Source organism: Lepidochelys kempii, chromosome 7 (assembly GCF_965140285.1).
Source record: "Lepidochelys kempii isolate rLepKem1 chromosome 7, rLepKem1.hap1, whole genome shotgun sequence".
NCBI classification, from domain to species: Eukaryota; Metazoa; Chordata; order Testudines; family Cheloniidae; genus Lepidochelys; species Lepidochelys kempii.
Genome location: NC_136386.1, coordinates 34,184,444 through 34,202,755, shown reverse-complemented (window position 1 = coordinate 34,202,755; position 18,312 = coordinate 34,184,444). Strand labels below are relative to the sequence as shown.

At 49.4% G+C, this 18,312-nt stretch overlaps 1 long non-coding RNA gene and 1 pseudogene across 8 annotated transcripts in view; one reads left to right on the top strand and one right to left on the bottom strand.

The window, feature by feature from the left end:
- LOC140914428 (uncharacterized) overlaps window positions 1-18,312 on the bottom strand; it is a 110,777-nt gene that overhangs the window by 84,225 nt on the left and 8,240 nt on the right. Inside the window, exon 1 of one of the 8 annotated variants that reach the window (XR_013636048.1) lies at window positions 10,188-10,371. The exons of 6 other annotated variants lie outside the window; for them this stretch is intronic. This is a non-coding gene — a long non-coding RNA (uncharacterized LOC140914428). Of the gene's footprint in view, window positions 1-8,645; window positions 8,817-10,187; window positions 10,372-18,312 lie in introns of those variants that run through there. One more of the 8 variants, XR_013636049.1, reaches the window with a different exon arrangement.
- LOC140915407 (U2 spliceosomal RNA) lies at window positions 3,146-3,320 on the top strand (annotated as a pseudogene).

Below are 18,312 nucleotides of genomic sequence, written 5' to 3'. Positions count from 1 at the left end.
GTGATGAGAGGAGGCAGGATTCAATGCTGAGGCTGCTGGAGGACCAAACCACTATGCTCCAGTGTATGGTTGAGCTGCAGCAAAGGCAGCTGGAGCACAGACTGCCACTACAGCCCCTGTGTAACCAACCGCCCTCCTCCCCAAGTTCCATAACCTCCACACCCAGACGCCCAAGAACACTGTGGGGGGGCCATCGGCCAACCAGCCACTCCACCACAGAGGATTGCCCAAAAAAAAGAAGGCTGGCATTCAATAAATTTTAAAGTTGTAAACTTTTAAAGTGCTGTGTGGCATTTTCCTTCCCTCCTCCACCACCCCTCCTGGGCTACCTTGGTAGTCATCCCCCTATTTGTGTGATGAATGAATAAAGAATGCATGAACGTGAAGCAACAATGACTTTATTGCCTCTGCAAGCGGTGAGAAGGGAGGAGGGGAGGGTGGTTAGCTTACAGGGAAGTAGAGTGAACCAAGGAGCAGGGGGTTTCATCAAGGAGAAACAAACAGAACTTTCACACCGTAGCCTGGCCAGTCATGAAAATGGTTTTCAAAGTTTCTCTGATGCGTACCACGCCCTCCTGTACTCTTCTAACCGCCCTGGTGTCTGGCTGCGCGTAACCAGCAGCCAGGCAATTTGCCTCAACCTCCCACCCCGCCATAAACGTCTCCCCCTTACTCTCACAGATATTGTGGAGCACACAGCGAGCAGTAATAACAGTGGGAATATTGGTTTCACTGAGGTCTAACCGAGTCAGTAAACTGCGCCAACGCGCCTTTAAACGTCCAAATGCACATTCTACCACCATTCTGCACTTGCTCAGCCTGTAGTTGAACTGTCCAGGCTGCCTGTGTACGGCTTCATGAGCCATGGCATTAAGGGGTAGGCTGGGTCCCCAAGGATACATGTAGGCATTTCAACATCCCCAACAGTTATTTTCTGGTCTGGGAATAAAGTCCCTTCCTGCAGCTTTTGAAACAGATCAGAGTTCCTGAAGATGCGACCGTCATGTACCTTTCCCGGCCATCCCACGTTGATGTTGGTGAAACGTCCCTTGTGATCCACCAGTGCTTGCAGCACTATTGAAAAGTACCCCTTGCGGTTTATGTACTCGGCGGCTTGGTGCTCCGGTGCCAAGATAGGGATATGGGTTCCGTCTATAGCCCCACCACAGTTAGGGAATCCCATTGCAGCAAAGCCATCCACTATGACCTGCACGTTTCCCAGAGTCACTACCCTTGATATCAGCAGATCTTTGATTGCGTGGGCTACTTGTATCACAGCAGCCCCAACAGTAGATTTGCCCACTCCAAATTGATTACCGACTGACCAGTAGCTGTCTGGCGTTGCAAGCTTCCACAGGGCTATCGCCACTCGCTTCTCAACTGTGAGGGCTGCTCTCATCTTGGTATTCATGCGCCTCAGGGCAGGGGAAAGCAAGTCACAAAGTTCCATGAAAGTGCCCTTACGCATGCGAAAGTTTCGCAGCCACTGGGAATCGTCCCAGACCCGCAACACTATGCGGTCCCATCAGTCTGTGCTCGTTTCCCGAGCCCAGAATCGGCGTTCCACAGCATGAACCTGCCCCATTAGCACCATGAGGCATGCATTGGCAGGGCCCATGCTTTCAGAGAAATCTGTGTCCATGTCCTGATCACTCACGTGACCACGCTGATGTCACCTTCTCGCCCGGTATCGCTTTGCCAGGTTCTGGTGCTGCATATACTGCTGGATAATGCGTGTGGTGTTTAATGTGCTCCTAATTGCCAAAGTGAGCTGAGCGGCCTCCATGCTTGCCTTGGTATGGCGTCCACACAGAAAAAAGGTGCGGAACGATTGTCTGCCGTTGCTCTGACGGAGGGAGGGGTGACTACGACATGGCTTACAGGGTTGGCTTCAGGGAGCTAAAATCAACAAAGGGGGTGGCTTTACATCAAGGAGTATTTCAGGCAGGACTTCACAGAGGGTTCCAATAAGAAATGGTGCACCCAAGTTATTGTTCTTATTGGAAGAAGGAGGTTAGCCTGGCCTCTGATTGATACATGGCTAGAGTTACCTCGCTGCACCTTCTCTGTGAGTGACTGCACTGTGACCTAGAGGAATGAGTCCCCTACACAGGGGAGGGAGGGAAACAAATGAGTACAAAACAAATCTGGTCTATTTCTTGTTTTGATCCACTCCATCTATCTTTTACATCTTTGGCTGGCAGCAGACGGTGCAGAAGGACTCCATGCCATCCACATCTCATGGCTGCTCAGCAGAAGATGGTACAGTACGACTGCTAGCAATCCGTATCGCCTGCCTGCTCACCATAAGACGGTTCAATAGGACTGACTGCAGGACTAAAGAGAATGACCTGGTCAAGTCACTCCAAATTTAGTCCCTGCACCCATGTCTGCCCAGGCGCTCCCAGCCAACGTGGCCAGGAGCACCTCGGACACGACGAGGATGCCTACCAGTCGTACTGCACCGTCTGCTGCCAGAAGGCAATGGGTTGCTGCTACTGTGTAGCAATGCCGTACCGCGTCTGCCAGCACTCAGGAGACATACTGTGACGGTTACCTGAGCGGGCTCTATGCTTGCCGTGGTATGGCGTCTGCACAGGTAACTCAGGAAAAAAGGCGCGAAATGATTGTCTGCCCTTGTTTTCACGGAGGGAGGGAGGGAGGGAGGGAAGGGGGGCCTGACGATATGTACCCAGAACCACCCGCGACAATGTTTTAGCCCCATCAGGCATTGGGATCTCAACCCAGAATTCCAATAGGCAGCAGAGACTGCGGGCACTGTGGGATACCTATCCACAGTGCAACGCTCCAGAAGTCGACTCTAGCCTCAGTACTGTGGAAGCACTCCGCTGAGTTAATGCACTTAGAGCATTTTCTGTGGAGACACACACACACTTGAATATATAAAACCGATTTCTAAAAAACCAACTTCTATAAATTCGACCTTATTCCGTAGTGTAGACATACCCGTTGTGTGGATAACTTACCCCATATCTCGATGTCTATACTCTGACCGGTTAAACTTTTCCCCCAGTCGGGGAGATTGCAGATTATTATGTGATCCTTGCTCCACCAGCTCCTAAATCGAATTTTGCATCCCTTGATCATCTGTACCTTATCCCCGGACAACCAGAAACTTTCAACATTATCTTAATAAAATTATTAAATCTGTTCTTATCAGATATTAAACTGATATGTCCTCTATCTCAGGACTATATATTAAATGGATTTTTGGAACAGGGAGATGGAATAGGAGCTTGCTCCATCCACTCCACGCATCGACCTGGTATTGCAGTACCTCCAGGAACGGTGCACCTCCCCCCTGGGGAGACTATTGTGGTTGAAAAACAGACTCAGTTGAAACTGCCGTTTAAACCGGTCTTTACAACATTTTTATTCTCAAGCATTCAATCTTTTCGCTTATTTATCAAAGTTTCTGTTGTGAGTCCGGAGAGGTGTACTAGAGAATTATTTAAAAAGCTGGGACTCTACTTTGCGCAGTGAGTACTTTCAACAGGAGGAGGCATGAATAAGGGTTTATCAGGGAGATACTTCTTTATATACATGTGACCTTCAATATTATAAAAAAAAAATTGCATTATGATTATATAGACAGGTCCTATTCTTCTCCCCACCCAACAGATGGTCTATGTGTTTTGGTTTGTAAGCTCAAGTGAAGGCAGTAGGTGTGGTACTGCACCCAGGGGCCCCATCCTCTGTAATAGACGTTCAAAACACTCATATTTAACTTCTGGTTCCTATGATGTGGCTTGGGACAGGACACTTCAGGTGGCTGCCCCTTTCAAATTGCTCTGCAGAGCGAAGATTAAACTATTTACCTCCTCTCTGAGGAGTGTACATTATGCAGTGTTTGTGATGTGCTTTACAGCTGTGAAGGGCTCAGTGTTACTCTTCTGTGAAAGGTTTCAGAGGGGTAGCCCTGTGAGTCTGTATCAGCAAAACAACGAGGAGTCAACGAGAAACCGCAGCGCTGGAATTAATTTGCAAACTTGACACTATCAAATTAGGCCTGAATAAAGACTGGGAGGGGCTGGGTCACTACAAGAAGTAATTTCCCCTCTGTTGATATTCACACCTGCTTGTCAACTGTTGGGAATTGGCCTCGTTAGCCCTGACTCCCCCCCACCCCCCCATCTTTTCATGGGCTGTATATTTATACCCGCCTACTGTATTTTTCACTCCTTGCATCTGATGAAGTGAGCCCAAATAAATGTTTTCGTCTCTAAGGTGCCACAAGGACTCCTCGTTGTTTCTTCTGGGAAAGGCTGGTTTGTGGCAATTGATTTATCCCAGGCAGGTGCTCACACTTACAGCGCTGCAGCTGGGCCCCTGAAGCATTTAGTGGAGAGGCTACCTGTGCCACTGAAAGAGCTTCTCCCGTCAGCATAGGTGCTTCCCCTCCCAGAGAAGCGGTAGCGCTCTCCCTAGGAGAAACCAGTCTACACGGGGGGGGGTGAGCGGGGGGCTAGGTCGATATAATGCGTCGCTCAGAGAATGCATTTTATAGCAACATACGCTGGAAGCCTAGACCAGAGCTCAGTGAGAGAGTTGTTTCCCCCTCCCTTGCAGTTTTTTGTTTTTCCACCAAGCTTTGAAATCAGAACCAGCAGGTGGCGCCAGAGCTCCACAGCCCCAACCCGGGGCGGGAGGGGGAGAGAGAAGAGCGAGCACGCGCGCTGCCAAAATGAAGTGAGCTCTGGAGACTGAGCAGAGCTGGCAGTTGGGACCCACAAAACCTGCAGTCTAAAGGCTTGTCTACATGGAGGAATTGACTGGCCACCTAGAAGCAGAGTAAGCACTGCGCTGTAGCTCTTCCAGTATAACCCCCGGACACGGGGACACTGTTCCAAATAAAAACAACTTTATTCCCAAAAATGACTACTCCGCTTCCAAAGCTATTCCGCTATGGCCATGGCAGGAACTATTCCCATGCAGGCAAGCACCTAAAGCTGCAGGGCTCCCACGTGATGGAGTTGATAGCTTTGGCATGTTCACTGGTGCCCCACTGGAAGAAACTGCTGAGGGCAGTGTTGTATTCTCCCTCTCTCCAGCCATCAGGCCTGCATGCCAACATAGTCCAACACGTTACTTGGCTCCGTACAGGGGAAAATGGATGAAATTCTATGACCTGTGTTACACAGGTGGTCAGATCAAATGATCCCATTGTCCCTGCTGCCCTTAAAATCTAGGAATCCATTGTTGCAGCTTTACCTTGTCTGAGAGGCAGCAAAAGGAAGGGAGGGAAAGGCAAAGGAACCTTTGAGATGACAAAAAAAAAAGGAGTACTTGTGGCACCTTAGAGACTAACCAATTTATTTGAGCATGAGCTTTCGTGAGCTACAGCTCACTTCATCGGATGCATGCCATGGAAACTGTAGCAGACTTTATATATACACAGAGAATATGAAAAAATACCTCCTCCCACCCCACTGTCCTGCTGGTAATAGCTTATCTAAAGTGATCATCAGGTGGGCCATTTCCAGCACAAATCCAGGTTTTCTCACCCTCCACCCCCCCCACACAAATTCACTCTCCTGCTGGTGATAGCCCATCCAAAGTGACAACTCTTTACACAATGTGCATGATAATAAAGTTGGGCCATTTCCTGCACAAATCCAGGTTCTCTCACCCCCTCACCCCCCTCCCAAAAACCACACACACAAACTCACTATCCTGCTGGTAATAGCTCATCCAAAGTGACCATTCTCCCTACAATGTGCATAATTAAGGTGGGCCATTTCCAGCACAAATCCAGGTTTTCTCACATCCCCCCCACCCCCATACACACACAGACTCACTCTCCTGCTGGTAATAGCTCATCCAAACTGACCACTCTCCAAGTTTAAATCCAAGTTAAACCAGAACATCTGGGGGGGGGGAGGGGGTAGGAAAAAACAAGAGGAAATAGGCTACCTTGCATAATGACTTAGCCACTCCCAGTCTCTATTTAAGCCTAAATTAATAGTATCCAATTTGCAAATGAATTCCAATTCAGCAGTTTCTCGCTGGAGTCTGGATTTGAAGTTTTTTTGTTTTAAGATAGCGACCTTCATGTCTGTGATTGCGTGACCAGAGAGATTGAAGTGTTCTCCGACTGGTTTATGAATGTTATAATTCTTGACATCTGATTTGTGTCCATTTATTCTTTTACGTAGAGACTGTCCAGTTTGACCAATGTACATGGCAGAGGGGCATTGCTGGCACATGATGGCATATATCACATTGGTGGATGTGCAGGTATACGAGCCTCTGATAGTGTGGCTGATGTTATTAGGCCCTGTGATGGTGTCCCCTGAATAGATGTGGGCACAATTGGCAACGGGCTTTGTTGCAAGGATAAGTTCCTGGGTTAGTGGTTCTGTTGTATGGTATGTGGTTGTTGGTGAGTATTTGCTTCAGGTTGCGGGGCTGTCTGTAGGCAAGGACTGGCCTGTCTCCCAAGATTTGTGAGAGTGTTGGGTCATCCTTTAGGATAGGTTGTAGATCCTTAATAATGCGTTGGAGGGGTTTTAGTTGGGGGCTGAAGGTGACGGCTAGTGGCGTTCTGTTATTTTCTTTGTTAGGCCTGTCCTGTAGTAGGTAACTTCTGGGAACTCTTCTGGCTCTATCAATCTGTTTCTTTACTTCTGCAGGTGGGTATTGTAGTTGTAAGAAAGCTTGACAGAGATCTTGTAGGTGTTTGTCTCTGTCTGAGGGGTTGGAGCAAATGCGGTTGTATCGCAGAGCTTGGCTGTAGACGATGGATCATGTGGTGTGGTCAGGGTGAAAGCTGGAGGCATGCAGGTAGGAATAGCGGTCAGTAGGTTTCCGGTATAGGGTGGTGTTTGTGACCATTGTTTATTAGCACTGTAGTGTCCAGGAAGTGGATTTCTTGTGTGGACTGGACCAGGCTGAGGTTGGTGGTGGGATGGAAATTGTTGAAATCATGGTGGAATTCCTCAAGGGCTTCTTTTCCATGGGTCCAGATGATGAAGATGTCATCAATATATCAATATGGAATATTGGTGGAATAGATTGTTTAGCGTAGGATTGCCACCCCACCCACTCCCCTTTGGACAAGCAAGTACACACAGAGGACAGTGTTTGCCAACGCTCAGAACCCTACAGACAACTACAGAGAGGAAACCCACGGACCACCACACCTATCTTCACAGATCCGGAAATCACCCCAGAACACACCAAGCAATCTGTTGTCTACTGGCAGGCACTCAGATACCACAGAATATGCTCTGAGGAGACAGTCCGGGACAGGCACCTTAACACACGCAAAACCGCCTTCGCCAAAGGGGGACACCCCACCACAGAAGTACATCGCATCATGGAATGGGCCACCCAGATACACCAAGGAAACGTGCTTCAATACAGAAATAAAACCCCCACCGACCGCACACCCCTAGTGGTCACCTACTACACCCTACACTGCAACCCATATGGGGTAACAAACAACTAAAACCCATACTTGATAGAAACCCCATCCTGAAAGAAATCTTTCCTGAACCCCCACTTCTGGCCTTCAAAACAACCCCTAATCTCTCCAAGCTCATCATCAGAAGCAAGCTCCCCACAGACCAGGACACACCAACTCACAGCAGCACCAGACGCAAAACCTGCAGACACATCTCCACTGCTACAATGATCAGCACACTCCACAACACACCTTTCAAGATCCATGGGTCCTACACATGCCAATTCCAATCACAACATGTGGTTTACCTCATCCAGTGCACTAAATGCCCCAACAACAACTATGTGGGTGAAACCAGAGAATCACTATGCTCACAAATGAACAGGAAAACGAAAGGACAAGACCACCACATCATCGGTGGGTGAGCACTTCTCACAGAACAATCACTCTTGTATGTGATCTATCAGCCCTCATCCTCAAAGGAAACCTGCACAACATTTTCAAAAAGATGGGCCTGGGAGTTGAAATTCATAACTTTGCTAGACACTAAAAATCCTGGACCGAACAAAGATACTGGGTTGATGGTTTATTTACTACAATCTGTAAACCACTAACAGCCTCCCCCAACTGCTTTCTCCTCCGCCCCTTTACTTTCTTTCCTGTGACGGGAGGAGTGTTAACAGGCCACTTCACCTTGAAGGGGCCCTTGAAATGTGCTAACTACGCTAAACAAAAAAAACCCACCAACGCTCAGGAAAAACAGAAGTTTAACTATGAAAAGCGCCCGTGTGAACAGCGGGGTGTGTGCAGGAGCTGCTGCTGCTGCTGCTCCTTGGGGATGGAATTGCTGGGTCTGCGGGAGAGCTCTCTCCTGCAGACAAACAGCAGCTACGCTGCGCGCCTGTTGGTGCCACGGCTGCAGCGGATTTTTCACATCCCTGAGCAACGCAGTTATGCCGATGTAAGTCTGTAGCGTGCACCTGGCCCTACTCTTGTTTACTTTTGCCAATGCGAAATACACTGTTGGCACTAACCATTTATTCTTGGCACACTTCTCTCTGTCCGCCCCTCCCCCCAAAAAGGAAACCTAAATCACCCAAAGGGAAGGGCTAAAATTAGCCATAAATGAGACAGACACAGGAGCTTAACAAACAATAGACACGTCCCAACAACTACAGCCAGAATAGTCCCCTTACCACACATCTCTGTGGGCACTCACCAGGATCGTCGTCTTTCAGAGCTCCTGCCGCTACTCCCCTGCTGCCAAAGACTGAATTACCTCATCCCCATAGGGAGAATCCCAACTTAAATAATACCCCAGGCGCCTCCCCTTTCCCCACCAGCTCTTGGGAGGCCACAACAGCCATAAAGTAGAGGTAGCAGGGACAGATCAGCTCATTTCCAGGACACCACCAATACAAGGAGGAACTGGGACCTATCTCCTTGGGTAGTTTATGCCTGTAGTTAAGCAGGACAGGTCTTGGCTGTGGATCTGAAGACTGGTTTCAGAGTAACAGCCGTGTTAGTCTGTATTCGCAAAAAGAAAAGGAGTACTTGTGGCACCTTAGAAACTAACCAATTTATTAGACCATAAGCTTTCGTGAGCTACAGCTCACTTCCTCAGATGCATATCGTGGAAACTGCAGCAGGCTTTATATATACACAGAGAATATGAAACAATACCTCCTCCCACCCCACTGTCCTGCTGGTAATAGCAGGAAGACTGTGGATTTAAATCACACCCATGAAACATGTGCGACTGAAAAAACATGCACATGTATAAAAGTTAGCCCCCGGGGAGGCCTGGTGTAACTGCTGGCTTCATTTCAAGTGGGAGAAAAGGAAGGTCTAGTAGGTAGGGTACTGAACTGAGCCTGGGAAGTCATTGGTTCTATTCCTAACTCAACCACAGAGGCCCAGATCGGACCTCAAAGGTATTTAGATGCTTAACTCCCACTGATTTCAATGCGAGTTAAGTGCCTAAATACCTTTAAGAATCTGGGCCAAGTTCCCTAGGTGACCCTGGGCTCGTCATTTAATTTCCCAGGGCCCCTATCAAGGAAAAACAACACTTCCCCACCTCACAAGCAGTGCAGCGATAGAATCACGAGGTGCACAGAGACTGCGGCGGCGGGGGCCGGATAAGTACCTCGACCGATTGCGGTTTACCTGGATTCCTTAGGGCAGTCCCAGGATCACAGACAACCCAGGAGCTGTGATCAGGTAACAGGGTTTCCTTCCTTATTCACCTTCACATCGGAAGGGAAACAGAGCGAATTCTGAGCCCCTCAAGTCACACCGGAGTCAGGTCCGGCCTCCCCGATCTCGACACGGAGCCGCTGCAGCTGCCCCGCGGCAGCACTTCAGCTTGGCCACTCAGCGGGGCGGCAGGGGCGGCTCTCCCGCCGCTGCCCTTCATCCACCTCCCCGAGCGATGCCAGCAGAGGTGATGGGGGACGAGTTACGGTCAGGTGCCCCCCCCCCCCAGATTTCTGCCAGGGTTTGCTGGCACCGCTCGGCCACATGCTCGCCCCCCCCCCCAGCAGCCGGCGCCTCCGAGCTGCGCCCCCCACGTAGGAGCAACAGCTGGGAGGCCGCTGCTTTCCGCTGGGGTGGGGGAGGAGAAGAGTCTGCGAGCCAAACTTTGCCATTGTCCCCCCCCGGCACGGGCAGGTCCGGGCGGCAGGGAGCGAGAGGTGCGCGCTCCACCGCGTGTCTCCCCCCGGGAAGTTGGTCCAATGGCAGCTGGGACCTCACCTACCTCCTGCTCCGAAGGGAGAATTCCAACGGCCAAAGCGGCTCCCCCGGGACCGAGCCCCAGGCCGGGACCCTGTGGCCAGGCTCTGTCCCCGCAGCGCAGAGCGTGTCTCTCGCCGGAGACAGAGGGGTCTGGTCAGCCAGAGCGCCGGCGCCCACTGGGGAAGCGGGGCCTCCTCACAGGGCGGGTAGCCCGGGCTCAGCCACCTGGCGGGGGGCGGGGTCAGAGGGCGGGTAGCCCGGGCTCAGCCACCTGGCCGGGGAGGGGCGGGGTCAGAGGGCGGGTAGCCCGGGCTCAGCCACCTGGCGGGGGGGGGGGGGATCTCCCACAATATTCTTGTCAGCAAGTTAAAGAAGTATGGGCTGGATGAATGCACTATAAGGTGGGTAGAAAGTTGGCTAGATTGTCGGGCTCAACGGGTAGTGATCAATGGCTCCATGTCTAGTTGGCAGCCGGTGTCAGGTGGAGTGCCGCCCCAGAGGTCAGTCCTGGGGCCGGTTTTGTTCAATATCTTCATAAATGATCTGGAGGATGGTGTGGATTGCACTCTCAGCAAATTTGCGGATGATACTAAACTGGGAGGAGTGGTAGATACGCTGGAGGGCAGGGATAGGATACAGAGGGACCTAGACAAATTGGAGGATTGGGCCAAAAGAAATCTGATGAGGTTCAATAAGGATAAGTGCAGGGTCCTGCACTTAGGACGGAAGAACCCAATGCACAGCTACAGACTAGGGACCGAATGGCTAGGCAGCAGTTCTGCGGAAAAGGACCTAGGGGTGACAGTGGACGAGAAGCTGGATATGAGTCAGCAGTGTGCCCAGCCTCGCCCATTCTGCCTGTGACCCCACCCCTTCCAGGGGCCCGGAGCCAGGCCCCTGTACCGGTAAGACTTTTAAGTTACTTTCACCCCTGCAGAGAAGAAAGCAGTTGCGGGAGGTTGTGAGTGGTTTACAGATTGTTGTAAATAAACAATAAATCTAATATCTTTATTCAGTCTATGATTTTTAATGTCTAGCAAAGTTATGAATTTAAACTCCCAGGTCCATCTTTTGAAAGTGTTGTGAACGTTTCCTTTGAGGATGAGGGCTGATAGATCACATACAAAAGTGATTGCTCTGCGAGAAGTGCTCACACATAGGTAATGTGGTGTTCTTGTCTTATTATCTTCTTGTATGAGTTCATTTGAGAGCATAGTGATTGCCTGGTTTCACCCACTGTAACACTGTGTACCTCAAAATAGCACCCTCTGACCCCCATATTCATCATTCATGCGTGATTGTGATATTTCATAAGAAGCATGCCATGTAAGATATCATATGAAAGGTCACAATCTGCTGATACCCGTTGTTCTGTCCAAATATGTACATCATTAGTGTGTATGAAGTTATGGGATTTAGCTGTAGGGTTGTTACTGAAATACGTTTGGGAGTCTCTCCTGAAATACGTTTGGGAGTCTCTCCTGCTAGGTGATGAACCACTCCCAGGAGGGTGTTAAACGGCCATTAATCAACAGGGGAGGAGTAATCAAGAGGTTGACAATTCAATGACAATTGTGCAAGCACCACACAATGGGAACCGCTTAACTCTATGACTCAGTTGCACAAGATCACACTAGGGGAATTGCTCAACCCTGTGACTCAACAAAGCCCACCAGGACATGTCTGCGCAAGTGCCATCTAAGCACATGGACCGAGGATATAAAATAGGGACAGTGGCATCATGCTTTTTGCCTTTCTCTTTCCCCATCTACATTAGAAGCAACAAAAACGCCAGAAAGACAGAAGACTTCAACTGAGGAGACTGGTCCCAGGTTAAAGAGAGAAATTTGTGTATTAAGAACTGTAACAGTCATTGGGGTGAGAAAATTGCTTGATCTAAATACTGCCTAGTGTAATAAGGTTGTGTGCTTATCTTTTATTTTCTTTGGTAACTATCTCTGACCTTTTATGCCTACCACTTGTAATCACTTAAAATCTATCTTTCTGTAGTTTATCAACCTGTTTTATAGTTGACCTAAAACAGTGTGTTTTGCTTGAAGTGCTTGGGAAATCTCAGCTCAGGTTACAAAGGCTAGTAGTGCATGTCTTCTCCACATTGAGGGAAGTATGGTAATAAACATACTCCGGTCAGGCTTCTGACCAGGGCAAGATGGTACAGCTCTAGACTGTAAAGCTGGGAGGAATTGGCTGGTGCTTTTATCTGTGTGATTTGTGAGTGCCTCTGGGAGCATTCAGAGCAATACAGCTGGGTGTGGGGTTTGCTGATTCTCACAATGCTTTGCTAGTGACAGACAGCACAAATGGAGAATTAAGTGGGCACAGCAGTACCCCAGTACCAAGCGCCAAGCATTGGCAAACACTGTCCTATGCGTGTACTTGCTTGTCCAAAGGGGAGTGGGTGGGGTGGCACCAGTGGGTTTTGGAGTTCAGAGAATATCAGGTGGGTGGGGCTTTTGGCACCTTGCAGGATCAAGGCCTTTGAGTGTATTTATAATATAAATAGAAGGAGGGTGTGTATAAATATGTTCTCGCTGTCTGCACACATATTTTAAAATTCTGCATATTTTATTAGTCAAAATAACACTATAATGACAGGTAACCTGTCATTACGCAAGGCACTGCAGTTAGCCGTATGGAGTGGAAATCTATCAACTGCCTGAAAAAACTTGTACAGATACAGACAGACATCATCTTCCTTTCCAAATGCAAACAGATGGACATCGTACCAAAAGGACTGAAGGTAAAAAATCCATTACAATCTACATACCACACAGACTATGCTGACAGCTTGTGCCACACGCTCTCTAAGAAACTGCGGAATCACGTGATCAACATCCTCTACAGCAAACAGGGAAAGATTAAGAATGAGCTCTCAAAAAGGGATACTCTCATAAAAAAACAACCTTCCACACAAACTTCCTCGTGGCTGGACTTTACTAAAACTAGACAAGCCATTTACAACACACACTTTGCTTCTCTACAAAAGAAAAAGGACACTAAACTTTCTAAACTACTACATGCCACAAGGGGTACAGCAATGGTTCCCTCAACCCACCCAGCAATATTGTTAACCTATCCAACTATACTCTCAGCCCAGCAGAAGCAGCTGTCCTATCTCGGGGCCTCTCCTTCTGCCCCTCCACCCCCACGAACATGATACAGTTCTGTGGTGACCTGGAATCCTATTTTCGACGTCTCCGACTCAAGGAATATTTCCAACACACCTCTGAACAACATACTAATCCACAGAGACCTCCCTACCAGCACTACAAAAAGAAGGATTCTAGGTGGACTCCTCCTGAAGGTCGAAACAGCAGACTGGACTTCTACATAGAGTGCTTCTGCCAACGTGCACGGGCTGAAATTGTGGAAAAGCAGCATCACTTGCCCCATAACCTCAGCCGTGCGGAACACAATGCCATCCACAGCCTCAGAAACAACTCTGACATCGCAAAAAGAAAAGGAGTACTTGTGGCACCTTAGAGACTAACCAATTTATTTGAGCATGAGCTTTCGTGAGCTACAGCTCACTTCATCGGATGCATGCCGTGGAAACTGCAGCAGGCTTTATTTATACACAGAGAATATGAAAAAATACCTTCTCCCACCCCACTGTCCTGCTGGTAATAGCTTATCTAAAGTGATCATCAGGTGGGCCATTTCCAGCACAAATCCAGGTTTTCTCACCCTCCACCCCCCGACACAAATTCACTCTCCTGCTGGTGATAGCCCATCCAAAGTGACAACTCTTTACACAATGTGCATGATAATCAAGTTGGGCCATTTCCTGCACAAATCCAGGTTCTCTCACCCCCTCACCCCCCTCCCAAAAACCACACACACAAACTCACTCTCCTGCTGGTAATAGCTCATCCAAAGTGACCATTCTCCCTACAATGTGCATAATTAAGGTGGGCCATTTCCAGCACAAATCCAGGTTTTCTCACATCCCCCCCACCCCCATACACACACAAACTCACTCTCCTGCTGGTAATAGCTCATCCAAACTGACCACTCTCCAAGTTTAAATCCAAGTTAAACCAGAACATCTGGGGGGGGGAGGGTAGGAAAAAACAAGAGGAAATAGGCTACCTTGCATAATGACTTAGCCACTCCCAGTCTCTATTTAAGCCTAAATTAATAGTATCCAATTTGCAAATGAATTCCAATTCAGCAGTTTCTCGCTGGAGTCTGGATTTGAAGTTTTTTTGTTTTAAGATAGCGACCTTCATGTCTGTGATTGCGTGACCAGAGAAATTGAAGTGTTCTCCGACTGGTTTATGAATGTTATAATTCTTGACATCTGATTTGTCAAGTATATGATGTCAACTCTGACATTATAATCAAAAAGGCTGACATCACTTTCTAAAAGCCCTTACCCTCTGATCCCACTGAGAGTTACCAAAAGAAACTACAGCATTTGCTCAAGAAACTCCCTGAAAAAGCACAAGATCAAATCCGCACAGACACACCCCTGGAACCCTGACCTGGGATATATGCTATCTACTACCCAAGATCCATAAACCTGGAAATCCTGGGCGCCCCATCATCTCAGGCATTGGCACCCTGACAGGATTGTCTGGCTATGTAGACTCCCTCCTCAGGCCCTACGCTACCAGCACTCCCAGCTACCTTCGAGACACCACTGACTTCCTGAGGAAACGACAATCCATCGGTGATCTTCCTGATAACACCATCCTGGCCACTATGGATGTAGAAGCCCTCTACACCAACATTCCACACAAAGATGGACTACAAGCCGTCAAGAACACTATCCCCGATAATGTCACGGCTAACCTGGTGGCTGAATCATAGAATCATAGAATATCAGGGTTGGAAGGGACCTCAGTAGGTCATCTAGTCCAACCCCCTGCTCAAAAGCAGGACCCATCCCCAATTAAATCATCCCAGCCAGAGCTTTGTCAAGCCTGACCTTAAAAACTTCTAAGGAAGGAGATTCCACCACCTCCCTAGGCAACGCATTCCAGTGTTTCACCACCCTCCTAGTGAAAATTTTTTTCCTAATATCCAACCTAAACCTCCCCCACTGCAACTTGAGACCATTACTCCTTGTCCTGGATTTGTGCTGGAAATGGCCCAACTTGATTATCATACACATTGTAAGGAGAGTGATCACTTTAGATAAGCTATTACCAGCAGGAGAGTGGGGTGGGAGGAGGTATTTTTTCATGCTTTGTGTGTATATAATAAGATCTTCTAAACTTTCCACAGTATGCATCCGATGAAGTGAGCTGTAGCTCACGAAAGCTTATGCTCAAATAAACTGGTTAGTCTCTAAGGTGCCACAAGTACTCCTTTTCTTTTTGCGAATAACACTATAGAATCACACCAGAGTCACTTATTTTGTAATTGATTTCAAAATACCTGTCGGCAACTATGTCTGCCACAATCCACACACACACAAATTCCCCCAGGAAGGAAACCCCTATGACAAACCAGCTTCTGTTTCTCTTCACCCTCCCCAGCAGAGCCCAGCGTGGGGGCCATGCACCCACACCCTCTTCCCGCAGAGCCCAACTGCAGGGCAACCTCCAGTCCAGATACTCAAACCCCCACCCCACCAAAGCCCAGCTGCAGGGCCCCCCCAGCCCAGACACCCGCACCCCCTCCTCTGCTGCCCAGAACCCTGCAGTTCCCTCCCCTGGCACTGACTTCTATTTGCAAGGTGGGCTCTGCTGGGTCCCGTGCGCCCTAGTGGAGGGCTCTGCAGCCCATTTCTTGGGGGGAGGAAGGGGAAGGAAATTTTGCACCTAACATTAATTTCTACGCAAATTCTGCATTGCGCAGTGGTGCAGAATTGCCCCAGGAGTAAGAGTTAACAGATCAAAATGCAGTTTGGGAAGGACATTGAGGATGTGTTCCAGCTTTGTGGGTCATCCAAAAACGAAGGTACCCAAAAAAAAGTGGACACGTGGCAGAATTGCCCAGCTGCCCTGAAATATTATTGGCCAACAGCTGAACTCAAATTGCAGGGTCAAGGCCCATTAGAATTTAACTCCTCACCCTTTGAATTCAACTGTTGGCAATTCCGCCAAGAGTCCACTTATTTTTGAGTACCTTCATTTTTGGATCCCCAACTTCTGAAGATTTTGTCCAGATTTCCCTTTTTTTGAGGTTTTGCTTTTATATATAAAGTGCCTGGATTGAAGTTCAACAGCTGTAGACATTACAGCTGAAGGCATTTTTAAAAGCAACATCTGATGACTGATCTGCTCCAGGCACGATCTCAATCAAGATTTGCGGGCCTATAGTTCTCATTATAATTATATAGCTCACCAAAGGTTATGCTCAAATAAATTGGTTAGTCTCTAAGGTGCCACTAATACTCCTTTTCTTTTTGCGAATACAGACTAACACGGCTGCTACTCTGAAACCTGTAATTCTGTGAATGTTTCCCATCTTCCAAGCAATGTTCTGTAAAAAAAAAAATAAAAAAAAAATAAAAAAAACAGGCCATATTTTTGGTGGTTCATTTTTCTAATGTTGGTGTTTAAATATCCCTCTTTCTTGTAGATGCTTAGGCATGTGAGTAACTTTAAAATTCAATGGCCTAGATGAGGGGTCGGCAACCTTTCAGAAGTGGTGTGCCTAGTCTTCATTTACTCACTTTAATTTAGGGTTCATTGATAAACAAAAGTGATTTTATTAATTATAAAAAGTAGGATTTAAGTGGTTTCAAGTAATAACAGACAGAACAAAGTAAGTCACCAAGCAAAATAAAGCAAAAACACGCAAGTCCAAGCTGGACTGCGGTCTGGAGTTCCGTCCGCCGGCTCCTGCCAGCCAGGATCCCAGGTGTCGGCCCCGCTCAGCCCGCTTCCGGTCTGGGCTCCCGGCCCTGCCCGCACAGAGTGGGTACCTACCTTCTCCCTGGTTCTAGCCCATTCTGTTCCTCTCTCTCTCTGCACTGAGCTGAGGGTGGGAGTGCACTGAGCACAGACAGGGCTGGAGGTGAAGGAGGAGGCTGGGGGTTTGGGGAGTAGGGTCTGGCCAGGAGCTAGAATGAGGGAGGGGGCTCAGGGTTGGGGCAGGAGGTTTGGGTGTGGAGTGCTCACCTGGGCAGCTCCCATTTGGTGCGAGGGGTGCAAGTGGGAATGTGTGGTGGGGGGGTACAGGAGCTTCCATTTGGTGCTCAGGGTGGGGGTGGAAATGTGGGGGGTGCAAGAGTCAGGGCACGCTAGGGCTGGGGCTGTGTGCGGGGTGCAGAAGTCAGGGCAGGAGGCTGGGGGCATGTGAGGAGGGTGCAGGAGTCAGGACGGGGGGGGCTGGGTATGTGTGCAGGGCGCTGGAGTCAGGGCTGGGGTCGTGGGGGGGTGCAGGGGTCAGAGCAGAGGGCTCACGGCAGGGGGCTGGAGGGGGTATGCCCTGATTCCAACCCCCCTTCCCCAAGGCCCAGTCCCCGACTCTTCTCCGCCTCCTCCCCGGAGCAGGGAGCGCGCTGCGGCTCCCCCTCCCTGGCAAGGGCCATCCGCTGATCGGGGGCCTGGAGGGAGGGGAGGCGGGGCGGGAAGCCAGCCCGCGGGGGGAAGAGGGGAGCTTGCCTGCCCTGCCGCAGCAGCCGGCAGGACCAAGCTTGTTCGCCCTGCCGCGGCAGGGGACTGGGGTGGGGGGCGGAAAAGAGCGGGCCGGGGCGGGCAGGAGTTTTAAGGGCAGGCTCCTGCCTGCCGGGTCCCGGCCGCCCGCCGCTCAGCCCGCTGCCCGCACGTGGGTTTATTGGGCTGGCGCCCTAAAGTTGACGCGGTCCACAAGCTTGTCTTGGGTTAGGGCTTTTTAACCTGGTGCATCTGCTGCGCATGTGCGGTAATCAGCTGCCGACTTGATTTTTTTTCCAGGCAACAAAACCAAAGTTCTCTTTCTTGCGCACGTCAGCTAATGTGACACCGTGTCAGACACGACCGTGTTTGCAAAGTGCGGAGGCAGGTTAAGAGAATGACAACCTGATTCGAGTGCCCCCGAGACCTTTCCACTGAGCGGCACTAGCTGTGCGGGCGGGCGCGCGTCTCCCACCGCCCCCGCGCTGGCCACACCGGTGCTTCTGTCTGGGAAACGTATGTCGGGGGGTCGGTGTTTTTTTCACACGCCTGACCAACAAACGTTTTACTGAC